Source organism: Coffea arabica, chromosome 11c, assembly GCF_036785885.1.
Source record: "Coffea arabica cultivar ET-39 chromosome 11c, Coffea Arabica ET-39 HiFi, whole genome shotgun sequence".
NCBI classification, from domain to species: Eukaryota; Viridiplantae; Streptophyta; class Magnoliopsida; order Gentianales; family Rubiaceae; genus Coffea; species Coffea arabica.
In genome coordinates, this window is record NC_092330.1 from 21,961,028 (window position 1) to 21,978,931 (window position 17,904).

Consider the following 17,904-nt stretch of genomic DNA (forward strand, 5'->3'; position numbering starts at 1 on the left):
TTGATTTTACTCAAATACATCATCCTAATCAAATTATATTGATAATATATATTTTTTATAAATTATTAAATCATTTATATCCGGATCCGGGTCTAATACGGGTCGGAATACTATATTCCGTATCCGACCCGTTTTTTTGTTTGAAAAAACGGATCCGGATCCGGATAACGGAATTAAATCCCTACCCATACCCGAAAAAATTTCAGGGATCCGATCCGGATCCGGGTCTAGACCCGACCCGTTGACAGGCCTAGGGTCACCCATCCTAGTACTACTGTCGCCCAAGCACGCTTAACTTCGGAGTTCTGATGGGATCCGGTGCATTAGTGCTGGTATGATCGCACCCGCCATGTTCCTTTCGCTTTATTCTTTTAAACTGCCACGTCCTGTGAAGCAGTTTGGCTTTTCTGGACCCGAATTCATTCTAAGCGTCAATTCATGAATTTCCTCTCATCCTTTTATTTATTTACTTTTATATTTTTTTCTTGTTGCTTTGCACCTTTTTTTTCCCTCGTCGCACAACTCTCAATTATCCTGAAATTGATCCTTCACGCTTGCGCTTATGCATTTGCGCCGACAACTTTGACCGACGATCCGGGCTTCGATCCAGCCGTACCGTTCCTGACTTGTCTCGCGCCTTCAGATCCGCCTTCATGCTTCGATAAGAAGCAAAATATAAAGCAATCGTTCCGACGGAGCTAAATTACTACAGCATAAAGAACGAAGGGGAAATTTGGATTTCGAAACAAAAAAGGGAGGGGTGCAACACGAGGACTTCCCAGGGGGTCACCCATCCTAGTACTACTCTCGCCCAAGCACGCTTAACTTCGGAGTTCTGATGGGATCCGGTGCATTAGTGCTGGTATGATCGCACCCGCCATGTTCCTTTCGCTTTATTCTTTTAAACTGCCCCGTCCTGTGAAGCAGTGTGGCTTTTCTGGACCCGAATTCATTTTAAGCGTCAATTCAAGAATTTCCCCTCATCCTTTTATTTATTTACTTTTACATTTTTTTCTTGTTGATTTGCACCATTTTTTTTTCCCTCGTCGCGCAACTCTCAATTATCCTGAAATTGATCCTTCACGCTTGCGCTTATACATTTGCGCCGACAACTTTGACCGACGATCCGGGCTTCGATCCAGCCGTACCGTTCCTGACTTGTCTCGCGCCTTCAGATCCGCCTTCATGCTTCGATGAGAAGCAAAATATAAAGCAATCGTTCCGACGGAGCTAAATTACTACAGCATAAAGAACGAAGGGGAAATTTGGATTTCGAAACAAAAAAGGGAGGGGTGCAACACGAGGATTTCCCAGGGGGTCACCTAGGGGTGTCAACGGGCCGGGTCCGGGCCGGAATTCATTATTCCGGACCCGGACCCGGATCCGACCCGTTTACCCGACGGGTCTTTTATTCTGTGTTCCGGATCCGGACCCGGCGAGTCTCGGATCCGGGTCGGGTCTACCCGAACAAATTTGCCAAAATTTATAATTTCTAACAAAAAAGAGAAAAAGATATATTTGTAAACAAATTTCTAGCTAATGCAAAGAAAAAACCAAATAAGAAAATAAATCAAATTGATTTTACTCAAATACATCATCCTAATCAAATTATATTGATAATATATATTTTTTATAAATTATTAAATCATTTATATCCGGATCCGGGTATAATACGGGTCGGAATACTATATTCCGTATCCGACCCGTTTTTTTGTTTGAAAAAACGGATCCGGATCCGGATAACGGAATTAAATCCCTACCCATACCCGAAAAAATTTCAGGGATCCGATCCGGATCCGGGTCTAGACCCGACCCGTTGACAGGCCTAGGGTCACCCATCCTAGTACTACTGTCGCCCAAGCACGCTTAACTTCGGAGTTCTGATGGGATCCGGTGCATTAGTGCTGGTATGATCGCACCCGCCATGTTCCTTTCGCTTTATTCTTTTAAACTGCCACGTCCTGTGAAGCAGTTTGGCTTTTCTGGACCCGAATTCATTCTAAGCGTCAATTCATGAATTTCCTCTCATCCTTTTATTTATTTACTTTTATATTTTTTTCTTGTTGCTTTGCACCTTTTTTTTCCCTCGTCGCACAACTCTCAATTATCCTGAAATTGATCCTTCACGCTTGCGCTTATGCATTTGCGCCGACAACTTTGACCGACGATCCGGGCTTCGATCCAGCCGTACCGTTCCTGACTTGTCTCGCGCCTTCAGATCCGCCTTCATGCTTCGATAAGAAGCAAAATATAAAGCAATCGTTCCGACGGAGCTAAATTACTACAGCATAAAGAACGAAGGGGAAATTTGGATTTCGAAACAAAAAAGGGAGGGGTGCAACACGAGGACTTCCCAGGGGGTCACCCATCCTAGTACTACTCTCGCCCAAGCACGCTTAACTTCGGAGTTCTGATGGGATCCGGTGCATTAGTGCTGGTATGATCGCACCCGCCATGTTCCTTTCGCTTTATTCTTTTAAACTGCCCCGTCCTGTGAAGCAGTGTGGCTTTTCTGGACCCGAATTCATTTTAAGCGTCAATTCAAGAATTTCCCCTCATCCTTTTATTTATTTACTTTTACATTTTTTTCTTGTTGCTTTGCACCATTTTTTTCACTCGTCGCACAACTCTCAATTATCCTGAAATTGATCCTTCACGCTTGCGCTTATACATTTGCGCCGACAACATTGACCGACGATCCGGGCTTCGATCCAGCCGTACCGTTCCTGACTTGTCTCGCGCCTTCAGATCCGCCTTCATGCTTCGATAAGAAGCAAAATAAAAAGCAATCGTTCCGACGGAGCTAAATTACTACAGCATAAAGAACGAAGGGGAAATTTGGATTTCGAAACAAAAAAGGGAGGGGTGCAACACGAGGACTTCCCAGGGGGTCACCCATCCTAGTACTACTCTCGCCCAAGCACGCTTAACTTCGGAGTTCTGATGGGATCCGGTGCATTAGTGCTGGTATGATCGCACCCGCCATGTTCCTTTCGCTTTATTCTTTTAAACTGCCCCGTCCTGTGAAGCAGTGTGGCTTTTCTGGACCCGAATTCATTTTAAGCGTCAATTCAAGAATTTCCCCTCATCCTTTTATTTATTTACTTTTACATTTTTTTCTTGTTGATTTGCACCATTTTTTTTTTCCCTCGTCGCGCAACTCTCAATTATCCTGAAATTGATCCTTCACGCTTGCGCTTATACATTTGCGCCGACAACTTTGACCGACGATCCGGGCTTCGATCCAGCCGTACCGTTCCTGACTTGTCTCGCGCCTTCAGATCCGCCTTCATGCTTCGATGAGAAGCAAAATATAAAGCAATCGTTCCGACGGAGCTAAATTACTACAGCATAAAGAACGAAGGGGAAATTTGGATTTCGAAACAAAAAAGGGAGGGGTGCAACACGAGGATTTCCCAGGGGGTCACCTAGGGGTGTCAACGGGCCGGGTCCGGGCCGGAATTCATTATTCCGGACCCGGACCCGGATCCGACCCGTTTACCCGACGGGTCTTTTATTCTGTGTTCCGGATCCGGACCCGGCGAGTCTCGGATCCGGGTCGGGTCTACCCGAACAAATTTGCCAAAATTTATAATTTCTAACAAAAAAGAGAAAAAGATATATTTGTAAACTAATTTCTAACTAATGCAAAGAAAAAACCAAATAAGAAAATAAATCAAATTGATTTTACTCAAATACATCATCCTAATCAAATTATATTGATAATATATATTTTTTATAAATTATTAAATCATTTATATCCGGATCCGGGTCTAATACGGGTCGGAATACTATATTCCGTATCCGACCCGTTTTTTTGTTTGAAAAAACGGATCCGGATCCGGATAACGGAATTAAATCCCTACCCATACCCGAAAAAATTTCAGGGATCCGATCCGGATCAGGGTCTAGACCCGACCCGTTGACAGGCCTAGGGTCACCCATCCTAGTACTACTGTCGCCCAAGCACGCTTAACTTCGGAGTTCTGATGGGATCCGGTGCATTAGTGCTGGTATGATCGCACCCGCCATGTTCCTTTCGCTTTATTCTTTTAAACTGCCACGTCCTGCGAAGCAGTTTGGCTTTTCTGGACCCGAATTCATTCTAAGCGTCAATTCATGAATTTCCTCTCATCCTTTTATTTATTTACTTTTATATTTTTTTCTTGTTGCTTTGCACCTTTTTTTTCCCTCGTCGCACAACTCTCAATTATCCTGAAATTGATCCTTCACGCTTGCGCTTATGCATTTGCGCCGACAACATTGACCGACGATCCGGGCTTCGATCCAGCCGTACCGTTCCTGACTTGTCTCGCGCCTTCAGATCCGCCTTCATGCTTCGATAAGAAGCAAAATAAAAAGCAATCGTTCCGACGGAGCTAAATTACTACAGCATAAAGAACGAAGGGGAAATTTGGATTTCGAAACAAAAAAGGGAGGGGTGCAACACGAGGACTTCCCAGGGGGTCACCCATCCTAGTACTACTCTCGCCCAAGCACGCTTAACTTCGGAGTTCTGATGGGATCCGGTGCATTAGTGCTGGTATGATCGCACCCGCCATGTTCCTTTCGCTTTATTCTTTTAAACTGCCCCGTCCTGTGAAGCAGTGTGGCTTTTCTGGACCCGAATTCATTTTAAGCGTCAATTCAAGAATTTCCCCTCATCCTTTTATTTATTTACTTTTACATTTTTTTCTTGTTGATTTGCACCATTTTTTTTTTCCCTCGTCGCGCAACTCTCAATTATCCTGAAATTGATCCTTCACGCTTGCGCTTATACATTTGCGCCGACAACTTTGACCGACGATCCGGGCTTCGATCCAGCCGTACCGTTCCTGACTTGTCTCGCGCCTTCAGATCCGCCTTCATGCTTCGATGAGAAGCAAAATATAAAGCAATCGTTCCGACGGAGCTAAATTACTACAGCATAAAGAACGAAGGGGAAATTTGGATTTCGAAACAAAAAAGGGAGGGGTGCAACACGAGGATTTCCCAGGGGGTCACCTAGGGGTGTCAACGGGCCGGGTCCGGGCCGGAATTCATTATTCCGGACCCGGACCCGGATCCGACCCGTTTACCCGACGGGTCTTTTATTCTGTGTTCCGGATCCGGACCCGGCGAGTCTCGGATCCGGGTCGGGTCTACCCGAACAAATTTGCCAAAATTTATAATTTCTAACAAAAAAGAGAAAAAGATATATTTGTAAACTAATTTCTAACTAATGCAAAGAAAAAACCAAATAAGAAAATAAATCAAATTGATTTTACTCAAATACATCATCCTAATCAAATTATATTGATAATATATATTTTTTATAAATTATTAAATCATTTATATCCGGATCCGGGTCTAATACGGGTCGGAATACTATATTCCGTATCCGACCCGTTTTTTTGTTTGAAAAAACGGATCCGGATCCGGATAACGGAATTAAATCCCTACCCATACCCGAAAAAATTTCAGGGATCCGATCCGGATCAGGGTCTAGACCCGACCCGTTGACAGGCCTAGGGTCACCCATCCTAGTACTACTGTCGCCCAAGCACGCTTAACTTCGGAGTTCTGATGGGATCCGGTGCATTAGTGCTGGTATGATCGCACCCGCCATGTTCCTTTCGCTTTATTCTTTTAAACTGCCACGTCCTGTGAAGCAGTTTGGCTTTTCTGGACCCGAATTCATTCTAAGCGTCAATTCATGAATTTCCTCTCATCCTTTTATTTATTTACTTTTATATTTTTTTCTTGTTGCTTTGCACCTTTTTTTTCCCTCGTCGCACAACTCTCAATTATCCTGAAATTGATCCTTCACGCTTGCGCTTATGCATTTGCGCCGACAACATTGACCGACGATCCGGGCTTCGATCCAGCCGTACCGTTCCTGACTTGTCTCGCGCCTTCAGATCCGCCTTCATGCTTCGATAAGAAGCAAAATATAAAGCAATCGTTCCGACGGAGCTAAATTACTACAGCATAAAGAACGAAGGGGAAATTTGGATTTCGAAACAAAAAAGGGAGGGGTGCAACACGAGGACTTCCCAGGGGGTCACCCATCCTAGTACTACTCTCGCCCAAGCACGCTTAACTTCGGAGTTCTGATGGGATCCGGTGCATTAGTGCTGGTATGATCGCACCCGCCATGTTCCTTTCGCTTTATTCTTTTAAACTGCCCCGTCCTGTGAAGCAGTGTGGCTTTTCTGGACACGAATTCATTTTAAGCGTCAATTCAAGAATTTCCCCTCATCCTTTTATTTATTTACTTTTACATTTTTTTCTTGTTGATTTGCACCATTTTTTTTTCCCTCGTCGCGCAACTCTCAATTATCCTGAAATTGATCCTTCACGCTTGCGCTTATACATTTGCGCCGACAACTTTGACCGACGATCCGGGCTTCGATCCAGCCGTACCGTTCCTGACTTGTCTCGCGCCTTCAGATCCGCCTTCATGCTTCGATGAGAAGCAAAATATAAAGCAATCGTTCCGACGGAGCTAAATTACTACAGCATAAAGAACGAAGGGGAAATTTGGATTTCGAAACAAAAAAGGGAGGGGTGCAACACGAGGATTTCCCAGGGGGTCACCTAGGGGTGTCAACGGGCCGGGTCCGGGCCGGAATTCATTATTCCGGACCCGGACCCGGATCCGACCCGTTTACCCGACGGGTCTTTTATTCTGTGTTCCGGATCCGGACCCGGCGAGTCTCGGATCCGGGTCGGGTCTACCCGAACAAATTTGCCAAAATTTATAATTTCTAACAAAAAAGAGAAAAAGATATATTTGTAAACTAATTTCTAACTAATGCAAAGAAAAAACCAAATAAGAAAATAAATCAAATTGATTTTACTCAAATACATCATCCTAATCAAATTATATTGATAATATATATTTTTTATAAATTATTAAATCATTTATATCCGGATCCGGGTCTAATACGGGTCGGAATACTATATTCCGTATCCGACCCGTTTTTTTGTTTGAAAAAACGGATCCGGATCCGGATAACGGAATTAAATCCCTACCCATACCCGAAAAAATTTCAGGGATCCGATCCGGATCCGGGTCTAGACCCGACCCGTTGACAGGCCTAGGGTCACCCATCCTAGTACTACTGTCGCCCAAGCACGCTTAACTTCGGAGTTCTGATGGGATCCGGTGCATTAGTGCTGGTATGATCGCACCCGCCATGTTCCTTTCGCTTTATTCTTTTAAACTGCCACGTCCTGTGAAGCAGTTTGGCTTTTCTGGACCCGAATTCATTCTAAGCGTCAATTCATGAATTTCCTCTCATCCTTTTATTTATTTACTTTTATATTTTTTTCTTGTTGCTTTGCACCTTTTTTTTCCCTCGTCGCACAACTCTCAATTATCCTGAAATTGATCCTTCACGCTTGCGCTTATGCATTTGCGCCGACAACATTGACCGACGATCCGGGCTTCGATCCAGCCGTACCGTTCCTGACTTGTCTCGCGCCTTCAGATCCGCCTTCATGCTTCGATAAGAAGCAAAATATAAAGCAATCGTTCCGACGGAGCTAAATTACTACAGCATAAAGAACGAAGGGGAAATTTGGATTTCGAAACAAAAAAGGGAGGGGTGCAACACGAGGACTTCCCAGGGGGTCACCCATCCTAGTACTACTCTCGCCCAAGCACGCTTAACTTCGGAGTTCTGATGGGATCCGGTGCATTAGTGCTGGTATGATCGCACCCGCCATGTTCCTTTCGCTTTATTCTTTTAAACTGCCCCGTCCTGTGAAGCAGTGTGGCTTTTCTGGACCCGAATTCATTTTAAGCGTCAATTCAAGAATTTCCCCTCATCCTTTTATTTATTTACTTTTACATTTTTTTCTTGTTGATTTGCACCATTTTTTTTTCCCTCGTCGCGCAACTCTCAATTATCCTGAAATTGATCCTTCACGCTTGCGCTTATACATTTGCGCCGACAACTTTGACCGACGATCCGGGCTTCGATCCAGCCGTACCGTTCCTGACTTGTCTCGCGCCTTCAGATCCGCCTTCATGCTTCGATGAGAAGCAAAATATAAAGCAATCGTTCCGACGGAGCTAAATTACTACAGCATAAAGAACGAAGGGGAAATTTGGATTTCGAAACAAAAAAGGGAGGGGTGCAACACGAGGATTTCCCAGGGGGTCACCTAGGGGTGTCAACGGGCCGGGTCCGGGCCGGAATTCATTATTCCGGACCCGGACCCGGATCCGACCCGTTTACCCGACGGGTCTTTTATTCTGTGTTCCGGATCCGGACCCGGCGAGTCTCGGATCCGGGTCGGGTCTACCCGAACAAATTTGCCAAAATTTATAATTTCTAACAAAAAAGAGAAAAAGATATATTTGTAAACAAATTTCTAGCTAATGCAAAGAAAAAACCAAATAAGAAAATAAATCAAATTGATTTTACTCAAATACATCATCCTAATCAAATTATATTGATAATATATATTTTTTATAAATTATTAAATCATTTATATCCGGATCCGGGTATAATACGGGTCGGAATACTATATTCCGTATCCGACCCGTTTTTTTGTTTGAAAAAACGGATCCGGATCCGGATAACGGAATTAAATCCCTACCCATACCCGAAAAAATTTCAGGGATCCGATCCGGATCCGGGTCTAGACCCGACCCGTTGACAGGCCTAGGGTCACCCATCCTAGTACTACTGTCGCCCAAGCACGCTTAACTTCGGAGTTCTGATGGGATCCGGTGCATTAGTGCTGGTATGATCGCACCCGCCATGTTCCTTTCGCTTTATTCTTTTAAACTGCCACGTCCTGTGAAGCAGTTTGGCTTTTCTGGACCCGAATTCATTCTAAGCGTCAATTCATGAATTTCCTCTCATCCTTTTATTTATTTACTTTTATATTTTTTTCTTGTTGCTTTGCACCTTTTTTTTCCCTCGTCGCACAACTCTCAATTATCCTGAAATTGATCCTTCACGCTTGCGCTTATGCATTTGCGCCGACAACTTTGACCGACGATCTGGGCTTCGATCCAGCTGTACCGTTCCTGACTTGTCTCGCGCCTTCAGATCCGCCTTCATGCTTCGATAAGAAGCAAAATATAAAGCAATCGTTCCGACGGAGCTAAATTACTACAGCATAAAGAACGAAGGGGAAATTTGGATTTCGAAACAAAAAAGGGAGGGGTGCAACACGAGGACTTCCCAGGGGGTCACCCATCCTAGTACTACTCTCGCCCAAGCACGCTTAACTTCGGAGTTCTGATGGGATCCGGTGCATTAGTGCTGGTATGATCGCACCCGCCATGTTCCTTTCGCTTTATTCTTTTAAACTGCCCCGTCCTGTGAAGCAGTGTGGCTTTTCTGGACCCGAATTCATTTTAAGCGTCAATTCAAGAATTTCCCCTCATCCTTTTATTTATTTACTTTTACATTTTTTTCTTGTTGATTTGCACCATTTTTTTTCCCTCGTCGCGCAAGTCTCAATTATCCTGAAATTGATCCTTCACGCTTGCGCTTATACATTTGCGCCGACAACTTTGACCGACGATCCGGGCTTCGATCCAGCCGTACCGTTCCTGACTTGTCTCGCGCCTTCAGATCCGCCTTCATGCTTCGATGAGAAGCAAAATATAAAGCAATCGTTCCGACGGAGCTAAATTACTACAGCATAAAGAACGAAGGGGAAATTTGGATTTCGAAACAAAAAAGGGAGGGGTGCAACACGAGGATTTCCCAGGGGGTCACCTAGGGGTGTCAACGGGCCGGGTCCGGGCCGGAATTCATTATTCCGGACCCGGACCCGGATCCGACCCGTTTACCCGACGGGTCTTTTATTCTGTGTTCCGGATCCGGACCCGGCGAGTCTCGGATCCGGGTCGGGTCTACCCGAACAAATTTGCCAAAATTTATAATTTCTAACAAAAAAGAGAAAAAGATATATTTGTAAACAAATTTCTAGCTAATGCAAAGAAAAAACCAAATAAGAAAATAAATCAAATTGATTTTACTCAAATACATCATCCTAATCAAATTATATTGATAATATATATTTTTTATAAATTATTAAATCATTTATATCCGGATCCGGGTCTAATACGGGTCGGAATACTATATTCCGTATCCGACCCGTTTTTTTGTTTGAAAAAACGGATCCGGATACGGATAACGGAATTAAATCCCTACCCATACCCGCAAAAATTTCAGGGATCCGATCCGGATCCGGGTTTAGACCCGACCCGTTGACCGGCCTAGGGTCACCCATCCTAGTACTACTGTCGCCCAAGCACGCTTAACTTCGAAGTTCTGATGGGATCCGGTGCATTAGTGCTAGTATGATCGCACCCACCATTTTCCTTTCGCTTTATTCTTTTAAACTGCCACGTCCTGTGAAGCAGTTTGGCTTTTCTGGATCCGAATTCATTCTAAGCGTCAATTCATGAATTTCCTCTCATCCTTTTATTTATTTACTTTTATATTTTTTTCTTGTTGCTTTGCACCTTTTTTTTCACTCGTCGCACAACTCTCAATTATCCTGAAATTGATCCTTCACGCTTGCACTTATACATTTGCGCCGACAACATTGACCGACGATCCGGGCTTCGATCCAGCCGTACCGTTCCTGACTTGTCTCGCGCCTTCAGATCCGCCTTCATGCTTCGATAAGAAGCAAAATAAAAAGCAATCGTTCCGACGGAGCTAAATTACTACAGCATAAAGAACGAAGGGGAAATTTGGATTTCGAAACAAAAAAGGGAGGGGTGCAACACGAGGACTTCCCAGGGGGTCACCCATCCTAGTACTACTCTCGCCCAAGCACGCTTAACTTCGGAGTTCTGATGGGATCCGGTGCATTAGTGCTGGTATGATCGCACCCGCCATGTTCCTTTCGCTTTATTCTTTTAAACTGCCCCGTCCTGTGAAGCAGTGTGGCTTTTCTGGACCCGAATTCATTTTAAGCGTCAATTCAAGAATTTCCCCTCATCCTTTTATTTATTTACTTTTACATTTTTTTCTTGTTGATTTGCACCATTTTTTTTTTCCCTCGTCGCGCAACTCTCAATTATCCTGAAATTGATCCTTCACGCTTGCGCTTATACATTTGCGCCGACAACTTTGACCGACGATCCGGGCTTCGATCCAGCCGTACCGTTCCTGACTTGTCTCGCGCCTTCAGATCCGCCTTCATGCTTCGATGAGAAGCAAAATATAAAGCAATCGTTCCGACGGAGCTAAATTACTACAGCATAAAGAACGAAGGGGAAATTTGGATTTCGAAACAAAAAAGGGAGGGGTGCAACACGAGGATTTCCCAGGGGGTCACCTAGGGGTGTCAACGGGCCGGGTCCGGGCCGGAATTCATTATTCCGGACCCGGACCCGGATCCGACCCGTTTACCCGACGGGTCTTTTATTCGGTGTTCCGGATCCGGACCCGGCGAGTCTCGGATCCGGGTCGGGTCTACCCGAACAAATTTGCCAAAATTTATAATTTCTAACAAAAAAGAGAAAAAGATATATTTGTAAACTAATTTCTAACTAATGCAAAGAAAAAACCAAATAAGAAAATAAATCAAATTGATTTTACTCAAATACATCATCCTAATCAAATTATATTGATAATATATATTTTTTACAAATTATTAAATCATTTATATCCGGATCCGGGTCTAATACGGGTCGGAATACTATATTCCGTATCCGACCCGTTTTTTTGTTTGAAAAAACGGATCCGGATCCGGATAACGGAATTAAATCCCTACCCATACCCGCAAAAATTTCAGGGATCCGATCCGGATCCGGGTGTAGACCCAACCCGTTGACCGGCCTAGGGTCACCCATCCTAGTACTACTGTCGCCCAAGCACGCTTAACTTCGAAGTTCTGATGGGATCCGGTGCATTAGTGCTGGTATGATCGCACCCGCCATGTTCCTTTCGCTTTATTCTTTTAAACTGCCCCGTCCTGTGAAGCAGTGTGGCTTTTCTGGACCCGAATTCATTTTAAGCGTCAATTCAAGAATTTCCCCTCATCCTTTTATTTATTTACTTTTACATTTTTTTCTTGTTGATTTGCACCATTTTTTTTCCCTCGTCGCGCAACTCTCAATTATCCTGAAATTGATCCTTCACGCTTGCGCTTATACATTTGCGCCGACAACTTTGACCGACGATCCGGGCTTCGATCCAGCCGTACCGTTCCTGACTTGTCTCGCGCCTTCAGATCCGCCTTCATGCTTCGATGAGAAGCAAAATATAAAGCAATCGTTCCGACGGAGCTAAATTACTACAGCATAAAGAACGAAGGGGAAATTTGGATTTCGAAACAAAAAAGGGAGGGGTGCAACACGAGGATTTCCCAGGGGGTCACCTAGGGGTGTCAACGGGCCGGGTCCGGGCCGGAATTCATTATTCCGGACCCGGACCCGGATCCGACCCGTTTACCCGACGGGTCTTTTATTCTGTGTTCCGGATCCGGACCCGGCGAGTCTCGGATCCGGGTCGGGTCTACCCGAACAAATTTGCCAAAATTTATAATTTCTAACAAAAAAGAGAAAAAGATATATTTGTAAACAAATTTCTAGCTAATGCAAAGAAAAAACCAAATAAGAAAATAAATCAAATTGATTTTACTCAAATACATCATCCTAATCAAATTATATTGATAATATATATTTTTTATAAATTATTAAATCATTTATATCCGGATCCGGGTCTAATACGGGTCGGAATACTATATTCCGTATCCGACCCGTTTTTTTGTTTGAAAAAACGGATTCGGATCCGGATAACGGAATTAAATCCCTACCCATACCCGAAAAAATTTCAGGGATCCGATCCGGATCCGGGTCTAGACCCGACCCGTTGACAGGCCTAGGGTCACCCATCCTAGTACTACTGTCGCCCAAGCACGCTTAACTTCGGAGTTCTGATGGGATCCGGTGCATTAGTGCTGGTATGATCGCACCCGCCATGTTCCTTTCGCTTTATTCTTTTAAACTGCCACGTCCTGTGAAGCAGTTTGGCTTTTCTGGACCCGAATTCATTCTAAGCGTCAATTCATGAATTTCCTCTCATCCTTTTATTTATTTACTTTTATATTTTTTTCTTGTTGCTTTGCACCTTTTTTTTCACTCGTCGCACAACTCTCAATTATCCTGAAATTGATCCTTCACGCTTGCGCTTATACATTTGCGCCGACAACATTGACCGACGATCCGGGCTTCGATCCAGCCGTACCGTTCCTGACTTGTCTCGCGCTTTCAGATCCGCCTTCATGCTTCGATAAGAAGCAAAATATAAAGCAATCGTTCCGACGGAGCTAAATTACTACAGCATAAAGAACGAAGGGGAAATTTGGATTTCGAAACAAAAAAGGGAGGGGTGCAACACGAGGACTTCCCAGGGGGTCACCCATCCTAGTACTACTCTCGCCCAAGCACGCTTAACTTCGGAGTTCTGATGGGATCCGGTGCATTAGTGCTGGTATGATCGCACCCGCCATGTTCCTTTCGCTTTATTCTTTTAAACTGCCCCGTCCTGTGAAGCAGTGTGGCTTTTCTGGACCCGAATTCATTTTAAGCGTCAATTCAAGAATTTCCCCTCATCCTTTTATTTATTTACTTTTACATTTTTTTCTTGTTGATTTGCACCATTTTTTTTTCCCTCGTCGCGCAACTCTCAATTATCCTGAAATTGATCCTTCACGCTTGCGCTTATACATTTGCGCCGACAACTTTGACCGACGATCCGGGCTTCGATCCAGCCGTACCGTTCCTGACTTGTCTCGCGCCTTCAGATCCGCCTTCATGCTTCGATGAGAAGCAAAATATAAAGCAATCGTTCCGACGGAGCTAAATTACTACAGCATAAAGAACGAAGGGGAAATTTGGATTTCGAAACAAAAAAGGGAGGGGTGCAACACGAGGATTTCCCAGGGGGTCACCTAGGGGTGTCAACGGGCCGGGTCCGGGCCGGAATTCATTATTCCGGACCCGGACCCGGATCCGACCCGTTTACCCGACGGGTCTTTTATTCGGTGTTCCGGATCCGGACCCGGCGAGTCTCGGATCCGGGTCGGGTCTACCCGAACAAATTTGCCAAAATTTATAATTTCTAACAAAAAAGAGAAAAAGATATATTTGTAAACTAATTTCTAACTAATGCAAAGAAAAAACCAAATAAGAAAATAAATCAAATTGATTTTACTCAAATACATCATCCTAATCAAATTATATTGATAATATATATTTTTTACAAATTATTAAATCATTTATATCCGGATCCGGGTCTAATACGGGTCGGAATACTATATTCCGTATCCGACCCGTTTTTTTGTTTGAAAAAACGGATCCGGATCCGGATAACGGAATTAAATCCCTACCCATACCCGCAAAAATTTCAGGGATCCGATCCGGATCCGGGTGTAGACCCAACCCGTTGACCGGCCTAGGGTCACCCATCCTAGTACTACTGTCGCCCAAGCACGCTTAACTTCGAAGTTCTGATGGGATCCGGTGCATTAGTGCTGGTATGATCGCACCCGCCATGTTCCTTTCGCTTTATTCTTTTAAACTGCCCCGTCCTGTGAAGCAGTGTGGCTTTTCTGGACCCGAATTCATTTTAAGCGTCAATTCAAGAATTTCCCCTCATCCTTTTATTTATTTACTTTTACATTTTTTTCTTGTTGATTTGCACCATTTTTTTTCCCTCGTCGCGCAACTCTCAATTATCCTGAAATTGATCCTTCACGCTTGCGCTTATACATTTGCGCCGACAACTTTGACCGACGATCCGGGCTTCGATCCAGCCGTACCGTTCCTGACTTGTCTCGCGCCTTCAGATCCGCCTTCATGCTTCGATGAGAAGCAAAATATAAAGCAATCGTTCCGACGGAGCTAAATTACTACAGCATAAAGAACGAAGGGGAAATTTGGATTTCGAAACAAAAAAGGGAGGGGTGCAACACGAGGATTTCCCAGGGGGTCACCTAGGGGTGTCAACGGGCCGGGTCCGGGCCGGAATTCATTATTCCGGACCCGGACCCGGATCCGACCCGTTTACCCGACGGGTCTTTTATTCTGTGTTCCGGATCCGGACCCGGCGAGTCTCGGATCCGGGTCGGGTCTACCCGAACAAATTTGCCAAAATTTATAATTTCTAACAAAAAAGAGAAAAAGATATATTTGTAAACAAATTTCTAGCTAATGCAAAGAAAAAACCAAATAAGAAAATAAATCAAATTGATTTTACTCAAATACATCATCCTAATCAAATTATATTGATAATATATATTTTTTATAAATTATTAAATCATTTATATCCGGATCCGGGTATAATACGGGTCGGAATACTATATTCCGTATCCGACCCGTTTTTTTGTTTGAAAAAACGGATCCGGATCCGGATAACGGAATTAAATCCCTACCCATACCCGAAAAAATTTCAGGGATCCGATCCGGATCCGGGTCTAGACCCGACCCGTTGACAGGCCTAGGGTCACCCATCCTAGTACTACTGTCGCCCAAGCACGCTTAACTTCGGAGTTCTGATGGGATCCGGTGCATTAGTGCTGGTATGATCGCACCCGCCATGTTCCTTTCGCTTTATTCTTTTAAACTGCCACGTCCTGTGAAGCAGTTTGGCTTTTCTGGACCCGAATTCATTCTAAGCGTCAATTCATGAATTTCCTCTCATCCTTTTATTTATTTACTTTTATATTTTTTTCTTGTTGCTTTGCACCTTTTTTTTCCCTCGTCGCACAACTCTCAATTATCCTGAAATTGATCCTTCACGCTTGCGCTTATGCATTTGCGCCGACAACTTTGACCGACGATCTGGGCTTCGATCCAGCTGTACCGTTCCTGACTTGTCTCGCGCCTTCAGATCCGCCTTCATGCTTCGATAAGAAGCAAAATATAAAGCAATCGTTCCGACGGAGCTAAATTACTACAGCATAAAGAACGAAGGGGAAATTTGGATTTCGAAACAAAAAAGGGAGGGGTGCAACACGAGGACTTCCCAGGGGGTCACCCATCCTAGTACTACTCTCGCCCAAGCACGCTTAACTTCGGAGTTCTGATGGGATCCGGTGCATTAGTGCTGGTATGATCGCACCCGCCATGTTCCTTTCGCTTTATTCTTTTAAACTGCCCCGTCCTGTGAAGCAGTGTGGCTTTTCTGGACCCGAATTCATTTTAAGCGTCAATTCAAGAATTTCCCCTCATCCTTTTATTTATTTACTTTTACATTTTTTTCTTGTTGATTTGCACCATTTTTTTTCCCTCGTCGCGCAACTCTCAATTATCCTGAAATTGATCCTTCACGCTTGCGCTTATACATTTGCGCCGACAACTTTGACCGACGATCCGGGCTTCGATCCAGCCGTACCGTTCCTGACTTGTCTCGCGCCTTCAGATCCGCCTTCATGCTTCGATGAGAAGCAAAATATAAAGCAATCGTTCCGACGGAGCTAAATTACTACAGCATAAAGAACGAAGGGGAAATTTGGATTTCGAAACAAAAAAGGGAGGGGTGCAACACGAGGATTTCCCAGGGGGTCACCTAGGGGTGTCAACGGGCCGGGTCCGGGCCGGAATTCATTATTCCGGACCCGGACCCGGATCCGACCCGTTTACCCGACGGGTCTTTTATTCTGTGTTCCGGATCCGGACCCGGCGAGTCTCGGATCCGGGTCGGGTCTACCCGAACAAATTTGCCAAAATTTATAATTTCTAACAAAAAAGAGAAAAAGATATATTTGTAAACAAATTTCTAGCTAATGCAAAGAAAAAACCAAATAAGAAAATAAATCAAATTGATTTTACTCAAATACATCATCCTAATCAAATTATATTGATAATATATATTTTTTATAAATTATTAAATCATTTATATCCGGATCCGGGTCTAATACGGGTCGGAATACTATATTCCGTATCCGACCCGTTTTTTTGTTTGAAAAAACGGATCCGGATACGGATAACGGAATTAAATCCCTACCCATACCCGCAAAAATTTCAGGGATCCGATCCGGATCCGGGTCTAGACCCGACCCGTTGACCGGCCTAGGGTCACCCATCCTAGTACTACTGTCGCCCAAGCACGCTTAACTTCGAAGTTCTGATGGGATCCGGTGCATTAGTGCTAGTATGATCGCACCCACCATTTTCCTTTCGCTTTATTCTTTTAAACTGCCACGTCCTGTGAAGCAGTTTGGCTTTTCTGGACCCGAATTCATTCTAAGCGTCAATTCATGAATTTCCTCTCATCCTTTTATTTATTTACTTTTATATTTTTTTCTTGTTGCTTTGCACCTTTTTTTTCACTCGTCGCACAACTCTCAATTATCCTGAAATTGATCCTTCACGCTTGCGCTTATACATTTGCGCCGACAACATTGACCGACGATCCGGGCTTCGATCCAGCCGTACCGTTCCTGACTTGTCTCGCGCCTTCAGATCCGCCTTCATGCTTCGATAAGAAGCAAAATAAAAAGCAATCGTTCCGACGGAGCTAAATTACTACAGCATAAAGAACGAAGGGGAAATTTGGATTTCGAAACAAAAAAGGGAGGGGTGCAACACGAGGACTTCCCAGGGGGTCACCCATCCTAGTACTACTCTCGCCCAAGCACGCTTAACTTCGGAGTTCTGATGGGATCCGGTGCATTAGTGCTGGTATGATCGCACCCGCCATGTTCCTTTCGCTTTATTCTTTTAAACTGCCCCGTCCTGTGAAGCAGTGTGGCTTTTCTGGACCCGAATTCATTTTAAGCGTCAATTCAAGAATTTCCCCTCATCCTTTTATTTATTTACTTTTACATTTTTTTCTTGTTGATTTGCACCATTTTTTTTTTCCCTCGTCGCGCAACTCTCAATTATCCTGAAATTGATCCTTCACGCTTGCGCTTATACATTTGCGCCGA

General features: G+C 44.1%; 11 non-coding genes and 12 pseudogenes across 11 annotated transcripts; all 23 read right to left on the reverse strand.

Annotated features, from left to right (window-relative positions):
• Positions 1-228: 228 nt before the first annotated feature.
• Positions 229-346, reverse strand: LOC140018802 (5S ribosomal RNA; annotated as a pseudogene).
• Positions 347-757: 411 nt separating this feature from the next.
• Positions 758-876, reverse strand: LOC140020388 (5S ribosomal RNA). The gene has a single exon (XR_011824714.1). It is a non-coding gene; the product is annotated as a 5S ribosomal RNA (ribosomal RNA).
• Positions 877-1,803: 927 nt separating this feature from the next.
• Positions 1,804-1,921, reverse strand: LOC140018804 (5S ribosomal RNA; annotated as a pseudogene).
• Positions 1,922-2,332: 411 nt separating this feature from the next.
• LOC140020400 (5S ribosomal RNA) lies at positions 2,333-2,451 on the reverse strand. The gene has a single exon (XR_011824715.1). It is a non-coding gene; the product is annotated as a 5S ribosomal RNA (ribosomal RNA).
• Positions 2,452-2,862: 411 nt separating this feature from the next.
• LOC140020411 (5S ribosomal RNA) lies at positions 2,863-2,981 on the reverse strand. The gene has a single exon (XR_011824716.1). It is a non-coding gene; the product is annotated as a 5S ribosomal RNA (ribosomal RNA).
• A 928-nt stretch (positions 2,982-3,909) lies between these two features.
• Positions 3,910-4,027, reverse strand: LOC140018806 (5S ribosomal RNA; annotated as a pseudogene).
• Positions 4,028-4,438: 411 nt separating this feature from the next.
• On the reverse strand, positions 4,439-4,557 carry LOC140020423 (5S ribosomal RNA). The gene has a single exon (XR_011824718.1). It is a non-coding gene; the product is annotated as a 5S ribosomal RNA (ribosomal RNA).
• A 928-nt stretch (positions 4,558-5,485) lies between these two features.
• LOC140018807 (5S ribosomal RNA) lies at positions 5,486-5,603 on the reverse strand (annotated as a pseudogene).
• A 411-nt stretch (positions 5,604-6,014) lies between these two features.
• LOC140020434 (5S ribosomal RNA) lies at positions 6,015-6,133 on the reverse strand. The gene has a single exon (XR_011824719.1). It is a non-coding gene; the product is annotated as a 5S ribosomal RNA (ribosomal RNA).
• A 927-nt stretch (positions 6,134-7,060) lies between these two features.
• Positions 7,061-7,178, reverse strand: LOC140018808 (5S ribosomal RNA; annotated as a pseudogene).
• A 411-nt stretch (positions 7,179-7,589) lies between these two features.
• Positions 7,590-7,708, reverse strand: LOC140020445 (5S ribosomal RNA). The gene has a single exon (XR_011824720.1). It is a non-coding gene; the product is annotated as a 5S ribosomal RNA (ribosomal RNA).
• A 927-nt stretch (positions 7,709-8,635) lies between these two features.
• Positions 8,636-8,753, reverse strand: LOC140018809 (5S ribosomal RNA; annotated as a pseudogene).
• Positions 8,754-9,164: 411 nt separating this feature from the next.
• LOC140020457 (5S ribosomal RNA) lies at positions 9,165-9,283 on the reverse strand. The gene has a single exon (XR_011824721.1). It is a non-coding gene; the product is annotated as a 5S ribosomal RNA (ribosomal RNA).
• Positions 9,284-10,209: 926 nt separating this feature from the next.
• Positions 10,210-10,327, reverse strand: LOC140020491 (5S ribosomal RNA; annotated as a pseudogene).
• Positions 10,328-10,738: 411 nt separating this feature from the next.
• On the reverse strand, positions 10,739-10,857 carry LOC140020468 (5S ribosomal RNA). Its single transcript, XR_011824722.1, has one exon. It is a non-coding gene; the product is annotated as a 5S ribosomal RNA (ribosomal RNA).
• A 928-nt stretch (positions 10,858-11,785) lies between these two features.
• On the reverse strand, positions 11,786-11,903 carry LOC140020060 (5S ribosomal RNA; annotated as a pseudogene).
• Positions 11,904-12,829: 926 nt separating this feature from the next.
• On the reverse strand, positions 12,830-12,947 carry LOC140018810 (5S ribosomal RNA; annotated as a pseudogene).
• Positions 12,948-13,358: 411 nt separating this feature from the next.
• On the reverse strand, positions 13,359-13,477 carry LOC140020481 (5S ribosomal RNA). Its single transcript, XR_011824724.1, has one exon. It is a non-coding gene; the product is annotated as a 5S ribosomal RNA (ribosomal RNA).
• Positions 13,478-14,404: 927 nt separating this feature from the next.
• Positions 14,405-14,522, reverse strand: LOC140020061 (5S ribosomal RNA; annotated as a pseudogene).
• Positions 14,523-15,448: 926 nt separating this feature from the next.
• LOC140018811 (5S ribosomal RNA) lies at positions 15,449-15,566 on the reverse strand (annotated as a pseudogene).
• Positions 15,567-15,977: 411 nt separating this feature from the next.
• Positions 15,978-16,096, reverse strand: LOC140020492 (5S ribosomal RNA). The gene has a single exon (XR_011824725.1). It is a non-coding gene; the product is annotated as a 5S ribosomal RNA (ribosomal RNA).
• A 926-nt stretch (positions 16,097-17,022) lies between these two features.
• On the reverse strand, positions 17,023-17,140 carry LOC140020493 (5S ribosomal RNA; annotated as a pseudogene).
• A 411-nt stretch (positions 17,141-17,551) lies between these two features.
• LOC140020503 (5S ribosomal RNA) lies at positions 17,552-17,670 on the reverse strand. Its single transcript, XR_011824726.1, has one exon. It is a non-coding gene; the product is annotated as a 5S ribosomal RNA (ribosomal RNA).
• Between the last annotated feature and the right edge of the window lie 234 nt (positions 17,671-17,904).